This window comes from Arvicanthis niloticus, chromosome 15 (genome assembly GCF_011762505.2).
Source record: "Arvicanthis niloticus isolate mArvNil1 chromosome 15, mArvNil1.pat.X, whole genome shotgun sequence".
NCBI classification, from domain to species: Eukaryota; Metazoa; Chordata; class Mammalia; order Rodentia; family Muridae; genus Arvicanthis; species Arvicanthis niloticus.
The window spans coordinates 72,230,875-72,247,493 of NC_047672.1; the positions used below are offsets into that span (position 1 = coordinate 72,230,875).

A 16,619-nucleotide genomic window follows, 5' to 3' on the forward strand; every position below is an offset into this window, starting at 1 on the left:
GAGTCGAGTCTGATTCCCATCAGGGAGTGACTAAAGGGGGGGCGGCTATTAAGAGCTGATGCTGGCAAATCTAACATTGATAACACACCAATATAGCTGGCCTTCCATCCTGTTGGTGGGAAAGGAAGCCAAATAGAAATATTCAACAAAAGAATAACTCAAATGCCGTTCTGTTTTTGTGACCATTGAAATGGTGCTCTCTTGTTTTTCTGACTGGAAGTTCTCCAAGTGTGGTTTTGTTGAAGGCAGAGCCTGGTAATTCAACCCTCGTTAGAAGTGCACACTCACGGATCTCACCCTAGCCTGCATAACTACAAGTTGCCAGTGTTGACCAGTGGAGGAGGCGGGCTTGAAAGCCATTGTGTGGTGTTTCTCAAGCATGCTGATCTGTGAGGACCACATGAGTCGAAGGAACAGTGAGAATTTTTTCTCCTTCCTGGACTAAAATTTCATGGTGTTTTAGACATGGCATGTTTTTTCATGCTGGATTCTGGTGATTTAAAAGACCCTTATATGTCACTATAATTATGTGTACCAAGCCAATGAATTTTTCTCTTAACCCATTTATTGCTCTCGACCAGAAGGTGGGCATCACTATGGATGAACACCGAACACTGTGTGCAGCAAGGCTCCAAGAACAGCGGAGCAGGTCAGAACTCAAGCGAACTGTTTCAGAACCGTTTCAGCTCACGTTGGCTGTGTTCATGTTGTAATAATAGTTGATGTAGATCCTGTCCAGGCTGGTGTGCAGGGCATTGACTGCACAGCTTCTCGGTGCCGCTGATCTGGCTGATGCTGACAGGCTGCAGAGGGCTCAGGGGTCGCTGGAGCCTATAAAAGTCAAGAGCTGGTCTGGGACCACGGGCATTTTGATGTAGTGTGCCAGCTTGCTGGTGGCCTGCTGTAGCTGCTGGGTGAGCTCGAAGAGAAACCCCTCTGGCATGGAGGTGTGGGAAACATTGGTGCACACGATGAACATCAGCACGGTAGTGGAGGGACTGCGAGCGGGGTCTGGAGGATGGTGCAAAGTGCGGTGTGGCACATGCTCATGAATCATATTTTAAAGTGTATTTTTTATTATCCATATGGGTATATAGTTTTAGTGGTAGCCCAAACAACTTTGGGATTCCACTTGTTTATATATAGGACATGTTCTCCATTCAATCAATTAAAAATTCCATGGCATTTATATTTATCAATTTTAAAAAGATCTACTACCAATGAATATATACACCTAAACTTGAAAGTATGGGTGTAGACTATTTTGGAATTAGGTTTTTTCTCCTTCCAAACAGTGCATTTCCAGATTCCAAGTGAGACACCTTTTAGAATACACAAGGACAACGAAGATTCAAAAGGAACATGGGTGTGAATCTCTTCATGTTCTGATAAGTTGAGAAAAAAGATGTACGTGAAAGTTCAGAGACTCTAGAAGAAGAAATCCTGAAGAATAAGCCTTTTATGTTGCTTATATTCAAAAGATTTGCATTTTTAAAGTCAGTGACTAATGCAATAAAAGGTTCCAGTTAAAATATTACAGTAGCAGCTTGCTTCAGGGCAAGCAAAAAAATCTTTGAGGTTTTGAATTACATTCTTCAGTCTAGAATGAGAGGGTGTTTTAAACTCCTGCCAACCATTTCTAACATTATATAAGGTTGTGCTCCCTACCTTTTCTCTATCTGATTCCCAGTTCTCAAACAAATGGCAGGAATTCTTTATCTTTGTACAAAAATAATTTGTATTGGGGCACACATTGGTAATACCAAGAGATGAAGATGCCTCAGTCCTCTTGGAGATATCTAGTTACTAGCTATAGAATCAATAGCTGTGTTTGACTGCCTGATATGCAGCATATGATGCTTTACCTGATTTTTGATCCTCGGTGGGTTGGGATGTCTGGCTTGTATGCTGGCACAGGGCAGGACCCTTGGGATCAAACTTGTCCCAGAAAAGCCAATGATTTCCTGTGAAGGCTTTTCCCTGATGGTGAAGGCTCCCTGTTGGACTTGCATCAAAGCAGAAGGCAAGTGGATCTGCTCTAATGTGTGAAAATGCTAAGAGTTTCTTTCTGAAGAGGTTTTTAAATCCCACATGCTCTTTGTACTACAAAGAGAGATCCTTAAAGCAAACTCCATGATCAGAAAGAACCAGCTATATAAAAATATTTGAATAAATATTTGAATAATTGTCTTGGTGTCCAGACTCTAAGTAATCAAAATACCCTTTTCCCCACTAAAAAGCCGGAGTGTAGGAAAGACACTAGGGCACAGCGAAAGCCTCTGTGTAGAGGTTCACTGGGGTTTAATCACTGGGAAGCCTGAGGGTTCTGTTTGCCCTTGTACTGTGCAGTTGCCTTCATCCAGTGGTGAAGGCCTGGAAACAGAGATCGAAGAGGTTAGAACTAGAGTCTGGATTGGCTGCCAGGGGCCAAGTTCTGGCCACATGGAGTATTAGGTGGGAGCGCTGGTCAGTCTTTTAAATGTGTATATTAGCTTCCTCATCAGAATATTGGGGATTCACTGTTAAGGTCAGGTGACGGGTCATCGAGCAAGCTCAACAACCTTAGCAAACATTTATGGGGGGCAATATCCTTTCTTTTTTCCTTTTTGAAAGATCAGAGATAAAGAGTGTATTTTATTCATGGAGTAATTAAAACAGACCCAAGTTTAGCTGCACTAACATCATACAAAGCAGACTTTAAGTCAGAAATGTCTTCAAGAAGACTGTGAGTGTAGCTCAGTGGTAGAAGCTTGCCTAGTAATGCTTAGCCATAAGCATTCTGCAGTACAATTTCACGAGACAATGAAGGGCACTATATACTGATAAAATGGTTACCTGTTTTGAATATCTAAGAATTATAAACATATATGTCACTTAGTAGTGGGACCCTCAAACTACAAGAGACAGAATAATATGGAATGACTATTTTTTTTACATTTTTAATTAATTAATTTAAAATGCATTTCAGATTTTATTCCCTCACCCAATTCCCCCCACCACCCAGGAACTCCCTATCCCGTCCCCCCTCCTGCCTCCACAAGGGTGTATGGAATGACTATTAATTGTGGTTGAATGTCTTTGTAGAATGATAATCTGAAACTGACCATGGCTCAGTTGTATAGCTGAGCAAGTCTCTACAACCACGGGTTTATACAGTTTAAATAGATGAATTGTATGGAATGGGAGTTACATATCAACAAAGCTGTCAAAAACATGTATGGCCATATCCTTATTTTTTTTATCATTTTGTAAATTTTATATTTACACAGTCAGAATAGATCTCCTCATACCAATAAAAGATAGGTCCTTTAAGAAATTTCATAAAATACATAGACTTTTTTCTTGTCATTATTTTTTTTTCATTTTTCTTTTTTATTGGATATTTTATCTACATTTCAGATGTTATCCCCTTGCCCCATTTTCCCCCTCCCCCTCCAGGAACCCCCTATCCCATCCCCCCTCCTCCTGCTTCTACGAGGATATGCCCACACCCACCCACCCACCCACTCCCACGTCCCCACCCTCGAGTTCCCCCACACTGGGGCATCCAGCCTTCATGGGACCAAGGATCTCCTCTCCCACCTATGCCTGACAAGGCCATCCTCCCCTACATGTACAGCTGGAGTCATAGGTTCCTCCCTATGTGCTTCCAGGCTGGTGGTTTAGACCCTGGGAGCTCTGGTTGGTTGGTATTGTTGCTCTCCCCATGGGGCCGAAAAACCTTTCAGCTCCTTCAGTCTTCTCTCTAACTCCTCCATTGAGAACCCCATGATCAGTTCAATGGTTAGCTGTGAACATCTGCCTCTGTATATTTCAGGCTCTGGCAGACCTCTAAGGAGACAGCTATATCAGGCTCCTGTCAGCATGTACTTCCTAGCACCCACATCAGCGTCTACCTTTGGTGACTGCACATGGGATGGATACCCAGGTGGAACAGTCTCCAGACAACCCTTCCTTCAGTTTCTGTCCCACATTTTGTCTCCATATTTGCTCCTATGAGTATTTTGTTACTCCTTCTAAGAAGGACCGAAGCACCCACACTTTGGTTTTCCTTCTTCATGAGATTCATGTGGTCTGTGAGTTGTATCTTGGGTATTGTGAGCTTTTGGGCTAATGTCCACTTATCAGTGAGTGATTACCATGTGTGTTCTTTTGTGATTGGGTTACCTTACTCAGGATATTTTCTAGTTCCATGCATTTGTCTAAGAATTTCACGAATTCATTTTTTAAAATAGCTGAGTAATACTCCACTGTGTAAATGTACCACATTTTCTGTATCCATTCCTCTGTTGAAGGACATCTAGGTTCTTTCCAGCTTCTGGCTATTATAAATAAGGCTGCTATGAACATAGTAGGGCATATGTCCCTGTTGTATGTTGGAGCATCTTTTGGGTATATGCCCAGGAGTGGAATACCTGGGTCCTCAGGTAATGCTATGGCCAATCTTCTGAGGAACTGCCAGACTGATTTCCAGAGTGGTTGTACCAGCTTGCATTCCCACCAACAATGGAGGAGTGTTTCTCTTTCTCCACATCCTCGACAGCATCTACTATCATCTGACTTTTTGATCTTAACCATTCTGACTAGTGTGAGGTGGAATCTCAGGGTTGTTTTGATTTGCATTTCCCTGATGACTAAGGATGTTGAACATTTCTTTATGTGCTTCTCGGCTATTCGAGTTTCCTCAGTTGAGAATTATTTCATTCACGAGAGTTCTATTAAAAAATAAGAGAGGGTTCATTCTTTCTTCTCTCATCTTCTGTTCCTTCAGCCAGCCTTCTCCCTTTCTGTGTTGTTTTTCTGCCACCTGAAGCAGATGAGCTGACACTGGGCCTGTTTGGTGTGGTGTGAGCAGAGCACTGGCCCCAGGCTAGGGGCTTGATCTCTCTTGCTGGCTCACTGCTTACTAGCTGCTTTATTCAGGGAATCTGTCCAATCTTCTGGTTAGTTTTCTAGGGTGGTTGTAACAAAATATCACAACCTGGTGGCTTAAACAGCAGCAATTGATTGTCTCATGGTTCTAGAAGTTGGAAGTCAGAAGCAGGGCTCAGTTTGTTCAGAAGGCTCCTAAGGGGAAGCTGCTCTTCCCTATGTCCTAGCTTCTGGTGGTTTGCTGGCAACTTCAAAGGGCTCCATGCTGGGGAAGGGTCATTCTGTCTTCTGCCTCCAACTTTGCACAGTTCTCTCTTGGTATAGGTGTTTCCATCCACACTTTCTTTTTCTTTTCTGAGACAGGGTTTCACACTGTGGCTTGGGTTGTCCTGGAACTCACTCTGTATTGCAGGGTGACCTCAAACTCACAAACCTACCCAGTCCCCAGAGTGCTGGGACCATAGGCATGGACTACCATGCCTGTCTCACATTTCTTCTTTTCATAAGGGGCTCGCACAACACCATTGCAACGACATCTTAACTGAATTCACACGCAACAAGGTCACATTCCATAGTTTAGGCTTCAACAGATAAAATATTTTGGGGAGACATAATCCAATCAGTAACAGCGAGTGATAGTTCTCATAATCCTATTCATGTAGCTGTGCCCCTCAGTTCTTTATGAGAACCATGAAGTCTACCTCATGTATCTCAAATTTACCTAGCAAGAGGACATATTTACTTAACTTCAGGATCATGAGGGCTTCGTGCTAAGATTATATACCCTCTTGGGGATTGCTGATCATGAGTGTGGATAGCCATGACTGCCTACCCAGACACAGAAAGTCCTTCTTTTGTCTCAGGGCAGAACTCACCCATGACTTCTCCCAGTGGTGCTCTGATGTCGTTGGCTAACTTGCCAGGTGGTGGTGCCTCACTGCACTGACAATTCCTCGGTGGATGAGAGAACCTTCAGGGAATTTCTCTAGCTCAGAGGCAGCTGGTCTGGGTGACAGTGAGGCTGGGCGGCTGTGTTTGCCTTCTAACAGCTGTGGTCCCTTGCAAACTACAAGGGAAAGCCCACAAGGGAAAATGGCTTATAAAATTTTAATGAATAGGTTAAAAGAAAAACCTGCCTCAGCCTCTCTTTGTATTGCTGTCAGCAAGCACATCTCCTGTGTGCTAGCATCCTTGTCAACTGTTCTGTTGAAAGCACTCTGAATGAGGTAATTACCCAATAAAGTTAATGCTAGCAAAATTGCACAGAACTTAAATTAAAAATATATGTGATTGCAGGATGAAAGGCTGAGTAGTGAATCTTACTCACAAAGTGTTGTGTTCTGCCTGCCTGAGAGTGAGAGCTGGTGTGGGAAAGAGGCTGCCATTAAAATTCTGGAGGAGAACCTACCCTCAGGAGGAGGAGTCTTCTCTACCTCTAGGCACCAGGGGAATGAGGTTTCTGCTTTCTTTCTTATCTCTCTTGATATTTCCATTCACTCTGCAGTGCAGTTGTGCCATCTAACACAGCCTGTCCTTTCCTGTGGTGAGCTGAGGTGGTAATGGGACCAGAAAGGGCTCTGCGGTAGAATCCCGAGTCCTTGTAGGGTTGGCATGAGGAGGCGACCACAACTCTATACCCCAAGAGCTTCATGGCTGCCAGACAACACATTCAGGCCATGAGGTTTGAGCAGAAAGAATGAAAGACTTTGGGTCAAAACACCCTCCGTTAAGGTCCAGAGTTCAAGAAGGTGATGCTTAATCAGGAATTTTTTTATGGTAAATAAATATGAAGTAGAAGCTAAACATCAGCATTTGAAGTAGAAGTCTCAGGTCAAAGAAACAAAGCAAGGGGTCTTCTTTCAGAGGTCTCTTAGGAGATGGAGTGAAAGGGTGGGGCTTGTATCATGAAGAATCACATTTTGTTAATGTGTGACATGCTACATGACAGAGGTCACTCTTTCTTTTGAACAGGAGATTTGGACTTGGTTAATGTGTGGTTTGTAGGATCTGAAAGTAGCGAGGCTGCTGAGGCATCCAGGTGGGCCTGGATGGGCTACCCAGGGCAGTGCTGGAGAGCTTGTCCTTGTGGTGTAGGTGCAGGACAGCTGGTGGGCTGAGTAACTCAGGTACTTCTCAAGCCCAGATCCAGAACTTTGAGTTGGCTCTACCAACATCTCTCCCATCTATGAACTGCTAGAGAGTGTGAAGGGGAGGGTCCTGCAGTGTCCCAGACTGCTCTGCCCCACGTTAGGCACCAAAATGTCCTGGCCCGAGCTGCTGCTCGGTTCCGTGGGTCAGGGTCCAGCAAGAGAGAGAGAGAGTGGGGGAAGAAGGGGAAGAGATGCGAAGAATGCAGACAAACCAGAGTGTGTGACCAAGTCTCGTTTCTTCTTTACTGTCTCCTCCTTTGCAAGGAAATCCTGGGTATCTATAAGCACAAGCAGGGGAACACAGCTGAAGACTCTTTACCACGTGCACTTTGCAGCTGGGGGCACTAACAACAAAACAAGATATGTGGGATAAACAAGATGTTTATCAGAGTGTGCTCAGCTGTTGTAGGCTGTTGAAAACAAGTCTCTTGTCAGGGTATATGGCTCGAGATGGCTGCAAAGTTGATAGCCACTTTCTGCTAGAAGTTGGCTCCTAACACTGCAGAGCCAAAGCTGCAGGATCTCCATGCACAGGGCATCACCAGGATATCTGAGAGGAGTACCAGTGAGGATCCAGGATTGATAGTGTAGCAGAGACTCACTGCAGCAAACATGTGCAAGGAAAGAAGTGTGGACAGAAAAGTGTACTGTGGCATGTTACAGCTTCCACAATGAGATTTTTTTTTTCTTTTTTGGAGAGGAGGTTGCAAGGGTGGAAGGCAGGTACGAGGAGATAAGGAGATGAGTAGGATTGGTGTATATGATGTAAAATTCACAAAAAGACAATAAAAAGTTTAAAAATTTTGAGACTATTAAAAGAAAAAGGTACCAGGCTCCTTTCTGCCTCTAGGGGCAGGTGTTATAGAATTTATAGACCACAGGAAGAAACACAGGCCTGGTACTATAAATCTGCCCAAGAACTCATTCGTGGTTAGGGAAATCACAGTTCCAATGGTTAATCTACTACTATTATTCTGGTATATACACACAGTATCCAACTGCCCTCAAGTGCATGTCTCTTTGCCTATAGATTACTGGAGCTCTCAGACATCATAAGAAAAGTTTCTTTGTGGATGGGGAATCACACAAGTTGTGTGGTTCACAACTGGTCAAAACACAGAGAGTAAGTGTTAGTGGAGTGGTCAGCTACAAATGGGGCATCCATCTCACCTTCCCCCTCAAGGCTCAGGGACAGTCATAGGAGGAGGGGGAGACTGTAACAGCCAGAGGTCAGGGAGCATGGGAGTGAAGCAGTGTCTTCTGAACAAGACAGGACTTCTGCACTTGGACTTCCACAGCAGAGTGGTTGCCCAAATACGACTTGTGCAGGATCAAGCCAGTCAGCATTCTAGCATGAGGGGAAAGGAGTCACAGGCCACCCCAGCTAACTGAGGGGCTATGGATGGTTGATGGATTCTCAAGTTAGGAGAGTCAGTTTTCTTTAAGGATGTGGCCCCTGATATTTCATTCATACTTCACTGGATGACCCCATACCCAGAAGTGTGCGGCCAGCACAAAGTGCACTCCATAGGTTATTTAAAAAGAAAGAGGACATGAAGTTAGGGGATTATGGAGGTGAGAGTGTGTCTTAGTGTTAGGGATTCTCTTGCTATGAAGAGACACCAAGACTGCAGCGACTCTTATAAAGGAAAATATTTAATTGGGGCTTGCTTACAGAACTTTACTCCATCATCATCATGGCAGGACACATAGAGGCATGCCAGCAGACACGGTGCTGGAGAAGGAGCTGAGAGTTCTACATATTAATCTGCAGGCAGCAGAAACGACTGTGTACCACACTCAGCATAGTTTGAGCATAGGAGACCTCAAAGCCCACCACAATGGTGACATGCTTCCTCCAGCAAGATCATATCTCCCAAAGTGTCACCTCCTATAGGCCAACCATTCAAACATATGAATCTATGGGGGCCATTTCTATTCAAACCATCATAGAATGGGTCTGGGAATTAAAAGGGAGAAGTACAAATGAATATGATAAAAGCACATTGTATAAAATTTTCAAAGAACTAAAACACATATTTTGAGAAAATAGCTTTTGATAGGAAGGGCCAGGAGGTTTTGGTACAGAAAAGATGAGTTACCACTGAAACTTCTATATAAACAAAAGATTTAAAATATTCAAAAAAGATTTATTCATCCTATAAATATTTGTTAAGCTCCAAGTCCTCAGCAAGCACTGTTCTAGGGCCCTGAGAGCTCATCAGTGAGCCCAAAGAGGAGCCATACAGTACAGGAACTCACTATAACAGAAGAAGAGGGCAAAGTTGAATGAAGAGACACTAAGTTGCAAAGGCAGAGACTTCACTGAGGAATAGCAACTTTAACACAGGAGGGGATCTCAGGAGTAGTCTAGAAAAAGGGCTGCACCTTTGTGTTTCCTTCTGAGACTTGGCCTTCACATTTTGAGGATGATTTTGAGACTTCATTCTGGCTCAGGTGAAATACTACTAGGATTGATTAATTATGTCTGCAGTGGGCTATGAAAGTGGAGATAAAAGCATGTGTGCTATCTAGTTGTCAGTCTCAGGTTCCCTGTGACCATGTTATATCTGTGCCATTTTTGTCTACTTTGTTTTAGTCTTTTGAGAATGTTATAAAGCTCAACAAGGGAGGAGTATTTATTAAGTGCATCATTCATGTGAATGTAAAAATTATTTTAAGTATCAGTGTTATTGGCCAATTCCTTCAGTCTTTATGATTTCTACAGAAAAGTTACATTCAAATAGGCAATCTTTTATTTTATTTTTTACTTATTCACTTTACATCCCACTCACTGCCCCCTCCTACAGTCCTTCCCCCATCCCCTTCTAGTCTAAGTGGGTGGGGCCTCCTGGGTATCCCCTCACCCTGGCACTTCAAGTCTCTGTGCTGCTGGGCACTTCCTTTTCTCCTGAGACCAGACAAGGCAGCCCTAGTAGAAGAACATATCCCATATACAGGCAATAGCTTTTAGGATAGCTCCTGTTCCAGTTGTTCAGGGCCCATATGAAGACCAAGCTGCACATCTGTTATGTATGTGTGGGGAGGCCTAGGTTCAGCTGCATTTGTGTTTTTTTTTCCTGTGTATGTTCACTGGTTGGCAGTTTAGTCTATGACAGCCGCAAGGGTCCAGGATAGTTGACTCTGTTGGTCTTCTGGTGGACTTCCTATCTCCTTAGGGGTATTTAACAAAACAAAAGTAGCTATTTTTGTTTGCTCATTTTTTGAAAGAGGGCTTTACTTTCTGGTCAGGCTTTAATGGCAGCAAGAATTGATGCTTACAGACCCCTCCCCTCACATGAGGAACAATCCTAGATGTCTTCAACTTAGCTTTTATAAAAACCTGAAGCCTCTTATTGTATTCACTGGTGGGATAGAAAAAGTGTTTAAAGAGAAACATTTGTAATGATATCCACGTATCTACTTCTTTTGCAAATGACCAAGATAATTTTCATTCTGTATTAATCATGGATTAGCAGGTGTATTTAATAGTTTAGGGGATTTCTCAGTAGAAGTTGGTGGATGTCTTGACCTGGTCCATGTGTACACGTGAGTATTGACATACAGGATGTTTTGGTTGATTCACATTTGTATGAAGGACTGCAGTCAACTAGTCATGCCACAGACCATACTATCTGCAAAGAAAACTTTCAGTTTGACAGAAAATTGACAGCAACCTTGTTTTCTAAAAGGAGGGTCTGGTGTTCTGTTTCTGGAAACAAGTTATCTTTTGTGCCAGGGTCTTTGATGAACCCATTTCCTATTTTCTGAAATCAGCCAGTTGTGGAAATGCAACCAGGTGCCTAATTAGTAGAGATTCTGCTTGCTGATACATGACAGGGAGATACTAAGGACCTTGGGAAGTCTTCACATTGTATATCTTATACAGCACAGCCACAGAACACCAGTTGTGTGCTGAAGGGCCCCAAGCCCAGATCTGCCAATTTCTCCATGAAACATGGGTACTGCGAGTTGTTTCAGTCCCCACAGAGTAGAGCATGAGGTCTGTTCACACAGGCCAATGAGATGTTGCCCTCTTAGGTCAACTTTTTCTCATTGAGGAAGAATGTGCATCCAGCCACTTCAAAGGCTATTTCAGCCAACTGATCAGGACACTGCACAGCCAACCACACCAGGTCACAATACAGAAAAATGAAGAAGAAAATGAAGAAACTTGAGATATTCTCAGGAAGAGAAAAGAAGATGAAAGTAATGCTTCTGTCTCACACTAACTTCCTCTTCCCCTTTCTCCCCTTTTCCTCTTCTTCTCCTCCCCTCCCCTCTCCTTCCCTTTCCCTCTCCTTCTCCTTCCCTTCCCTTCTCCTCCCTTCCCTTCCCCTGCTTCTTTCTTCCTCTCACCCTCCTATTCTTTTTTCTGTTTCTTCTTCTCCTCTTTTCTCCCTCATTCTCCTTTTTCCTCTTCCAAACTAGAAGAAACAAAAGGGTATTTAATTGTCTCTATCAGTCTTTCACACACAGTTTCCTTGAAGACTAGTAGAATAATTGAGGAGAAAGACCAAGGAAAAGGGATATGAGAGAGGGCAATGGGGATACGAAGAAGAAGAGAGGATGCAAGCAGAAAAGGATGATGACAAGCTCAGAGAACAGAACTGAAAGGCCACGACACAAGCACAAATGGAAGAGAAGCTGACAATCATCTTAGGAGATAGAACTGGAAGGCTGCACACACACATACACAGGCAGAAGAGAAGCTGACAGTCAGTCATCTTAGGAGACAGAACTTGAAGCCTGCATAGAAGCACAGTCAGAAGAGTAGCAGTGATTCTCGAACAGTATGCCAAGGAACTCCCATATTGGGAGAGAGAGAGAGAGAGAGAGAGAGAGAGAGAGAGAGAGAGAGAGAGAGAGAGAGAGAGAGAGAAAAGGGGAATGCTGGTGAGACTGCCAACTACAGTTTTTTTTTTTTTTTCAAAACTTAATGTATTTAGTACTTTAAGTTTAGGTTTAAAGTTCAGATCAATAGGAAATATATGTTGTGCCCTTCCCCCACGCTGTCAACCTGTCCAGGTTGAACAGGCAGGAACACACTGTTTACCACTAGAGACAAAGGACCTGGGAAGCTGCCTGCATTGGAGACCTGAAGTCTGCCCACAGGAGTTGAGTTGAATGGACTGCCTGCTGAGCTGGCTCCTTACACCTTACACCTCGATTAAGGATGCACATCTCACCCACTCTGCTGAGATGAAGTGCCAGAGAAGACTCTTCTCTGGGGGGTGGATTAGCATCAATCCAAATCAGCCCCCGAGTGTCTAACTTTCCAAACGGACCTATGGGCCTCATAGTAGAGCAGTTTCTGCCACATTGGCATCTAGTAAAACCTTATATCTGTGCCATCCAGATTTTCAAATACAACCAGTCAGATCTGACCACCTACTCCCCACTCTTCTTACAGTCTCCCATATCTTCTACGCTTCTTTTCTTCTCTAGAAAGGCAAGATGCTAACAAAACTCAACTTTACCATTCATAGAATATATTTTAGGCTCATTCCAGAGGACCACTACATAATTCCACCCCAGTTTGGGAATAAACAGAAGATTTTGTTATACAACGATGATCTAGCAGAAATGTCAGCAAAGCCAACCACAATAGAGTGGCTTTAGCAAATCAGGACAGCTGACTATAATAAAAAGGGAACTATCTAAATATGAGGTTTGTTGTTTGTTATTTTGTTTTTCCCCCTGAGAGACAAGCTTTTTCTGGTTGTTCTGGAACGTACTCTGTTGACCAGGCTGGCCTTAAACTTAGAGATCTGCCTGGCTCTGCTTCCTGAGTACTGAGATTAAATGAGTAAGCCACCACCACTGGTCATGTTGGAGTTTTAAACATGCTTTAAAATGAATCTCCAGGCATGGTCAGAAGAGCAGAGATTTGAAAGGTTTGATGTTGAGTGTCAAGGAGCTGTGGGAACTTGTTCAGGAGGCCAGGGCTTCCTTCTGTGTGCCACAGAGTGCACACATCTGCACTGGACACAGGTGATGGGGAGAGAAGCAGAAATGTCTGCTAAGGGCCCCGCTGGGAGAGTGTTACAGTAATAGTCTGATTCTAGTGCAGTCCTGCTGCCACAGGTCATTCATTATAGGGGATGCAATGGAGCAGCGTGCAAGAGCTTCGAAGCAATGGTTCTTTTGCACATTTGGTATTGTGTTTCCTTCATGACAGCAGCTCACCAACCATTAGGTAAAGACGAGGCAGGGAATGTTTTTGTCATTTCTCAGAGGGAAATGACTTTCTTTGAAAAAGTTCAGCTGAAATGAAAGCATAATTACCTTTAAAAGTCATAGCAAGAAACAAAGACGAGTGCGTCAGGCTACCTACCTACTCAGAAGAGGTAATTTCCAAGGCATATTAAGATTGGCGGTCACCTGGCTGTCTCTTCATAGATCAGCAAAACTACCAGAAAGTTCTTCACCAAATAGTGACTTGACAGTGGTATGCACTCCGCACTAGGTCTTAAACTCTGGGTTGGGAAAATGCTATCCAATCATGATTTCTGATGTGTTTATTGGGTTCTTAGTAGCCTGCTAGAGTCGTAATTTTTCTTATTATGCTGAGGTAGAGCTTGCTTATAGCTGACAGGAGGTATGTTTCTCTACTCCATTGCCATTTCTTTAGATTTATGGGACTATAAATGTTCAACAGAATTTTCTCTAGTCATTTCATCAAAACCAAACCAAACTCAAACGAAACAAGGCACCATCATGTGTTCTTCTCATAGACCTCATTGAAACTGAGATGAGAACTTGAAGCTCTTGTCTGTGATCCTGAGAGATTTAGCTCAACTTTTATTTTAGCCTGCCTGATGGTCACCCAACACTGATTCCTCTAAGAACCAGGTGATGGAGACTTGAACGTGGTGTGATCCTGAATGAAATGTATAATCTTGGAAAGCCACCCAACTTCTGTGAACATCCATTCATTTCTGTACAAGTAGGATAGAAATGATAATGGAGTTTTGGAAGGACAAAATAAGATTAAGAATATGGAAACATATTATAAATTTAAAGTACTCACCGGATAAAATTATAAATACTGAAAAGCAGTGTTGGCTCAGCAGGATGAGCATTGGGATTTGAGATCAGGAGAGAGGATAGTAATTTTGAATTATCTGCTAAACAGTGCCTGACTTAAGTTGGATAAACTGTATAAAATCTAATTTACTTAATTGTAAATGTGGATTACTAAATTTTGCAACTGAAATAAACCCTAACTGAACCAGAGTTTCCTATGTTTCCAAAGTAAGCCAATCAGAGTCTTTAAAGCATTATTTGTCATTTTTGGGCAGCTATGTGTCAAGTAGGGAGAACTTAAAGTTTATCATACAAAGAACTGGTTGGTGGAGAAAGTGGGTACAGCTGGAGAGGAGTGAAGATGGTTGGTTGAAAGGAGACAGAGAAATACATAAGTGGCTGCTGGGGAAGCTTAGTCAGTGGAGCACAAGGCCATGAGAAACAGCAAGTATTTGGGATACACCACTGGGGAAGTAGCCAGGCTAGCAGTTAGAAAAGTAGATTAGGGGTTGCCCCTGTCAGTAATTACCAAAGTCAAACAAAATAACCAGAATCTGAGTCTCATTCATTTGTAAATTAGGTGAGAATAAATTTAAATTGGTTCAACTACACCACTCCTTTAATCTGTTTAATTCCTCAAACATGGGATTTAGTCCCATTCTACTTCCTGGTGTCCCTTTATTACTTGAACCAAATGTTTTGTATTTTTCCTTCCTAAGCTTACTATACTCAATCAAAACCTTCCTCATAAGAGAGGATGACAGACAGGCAGACAGACAGTCTAAACAGGGTTGGTTTTGAAACTTTGTCAATGCAATTAACCTGAATTCCTTCACCCTAGCCCCAGGCACTCTTTGGACAAGGGCAAAAAGCAGCACACTTTTTACCAAAATATCACAAAACAGTCTCTAGGCAACATACTAACAGTCTTTTCCTCTGAAAACTCTTGACTCAGATCACCACAGTTCAAATTGCCCTTAGCATCAATGTCTTCCATATTCCCATTAAGCCTCACCTGAAGCTTTCTAAATCCAAAATCTCCAAATCCACATTCTTCCAAACAAAAGCATGATTGGGCCTATAACAGCAATACCTTAGTCCCTGGTACCTGCTGTAAAGAGACACCATGACCAAGCAACTCTTATAAAGACAAACATTTAGTTGAGACTTGCTTACAATCCCAGTTACCATCCACTGTTATCATGGTGGGAATCATGGCATCATGCAGGCAGACTTGGTACTGGAGGAGCTTGTAGCCTTGATTCAAAGACAGCCAAGAGGAGGTTTTCTTCTGCACTGGGTGGAGCTTGCGCATAGGACCTCAAAGCCCACCTCCACAGTGACTCATTTCTTTCAACAAGGCCACACCTACTCCAACAAGGCCATACATATCTCCTAATAGTGCTACTTCCCAACTTCCTGTGGGCCAAGCATATTCAAGCCACCATAGCACCCCTCAAAGATCTGGTTGCAGTGGCATGCTCATAATTCCAATGTTGCGGAGGTGGAGACAGGAGGATCTCTGGGGCTCTCTGAACAACCAGCCTGTCTGGTGAACCTCAGGTCCCAGTGGGAGATCCTGCCTGAAGAAAACAAGGTGGATGACACCCAGGTAATGATACTTGAGGTTGATCTTTAAATGTCACACATGTATATGCATGTGTATAACTACATGTGTACATTTATGTACATCCACATAACACATGAGCATGCACCTCTCTACATGCAGACTTCTTTTGGAGGTCCATTTCTAGGTGTCATCTCTGTGTATCTTTACTGTAACTCTCTTCTGAATTAGTCAAGGTTTCACTGCAGATGACAGGATCCACTCTAGGTAGTTTGGACTGAGATTTATTCCAGAAGTTAGGTTCTTAACGAAATTGTTTTTAGGGAGATTAGAGGGCTGTGAGATAAGCAATTGGACAGTATTCCAAAGTATCTCAAATTCTGGATAATTCTACAGAAGAGATTCAGGAAAGGGTTTTCAGCATGTCTAAGAAGTTGGAGAAGCAAGAATCTGCTCCCTCAGACTTTGGCTTTACAATTGTGCTGTCTTTGTCAGACTCTGTCCCTGAGGGATTCTTAAAGCTCAGGATCAGCCATAGAGTTTTGCTATTACTTCCCCCAACTTATGACCTGACCTACTATTGGGCCTGGACTTCATCTCTTGTGGAAACTTGCTTGGTGGAAGCTAGCTGGTGTACACACAGGCAGTTCAAGGAGTCTGAGTGATGTTCTAGTGTTGCAGCCTATAACATGTATAAGCCTATACTGAGATACGATTGAACTTGGTGAGCTCACCTGCAGAGTCCTATCTTATCTACTTTGCCTCTGTCTTCCTAACCCAGGTACAGTTAATTCTGCTTATGTAACTAAAATGTTCTTTGAAACATAGTCATATGATTAACAGGCTCTTGGAATATGTAGCAGTAGAGACTTGGAACATGGTGTAAGGTTAAGTTCCATAGTGACAACCACAGACATGAAAATTTATAGTTAAAGTTGTAACCTTGTTTCTTCAACATTCTCTTTCCTATCTCTTTCTTTCTTTTTTAAAAATCACTTTTT

The 16,619-nt window shown here is 42.9% G+C and overlaps 1 protein-coding gene and 1 pseudogene across 3 annotated transcripts in view; both read right to left on the reverse strand.

The window, feature by feature from the left end:
- Nucleotides 1-16,619, reverse strand: part of Lhfpl3 (LHFPL tetraspan subfamily member 3) — a 493,326-nt gene that overhangs the window by 138,444 nt on the left and 338,263 nt on the right. The gene's annotated exons all lie outside the window — the stretch shown is intronic.
- LOC117720932 (macrophage migration inhibitory factor pseudogene) lies at nt 479-1,057 on the reverse strand (annotated as a pseudogene).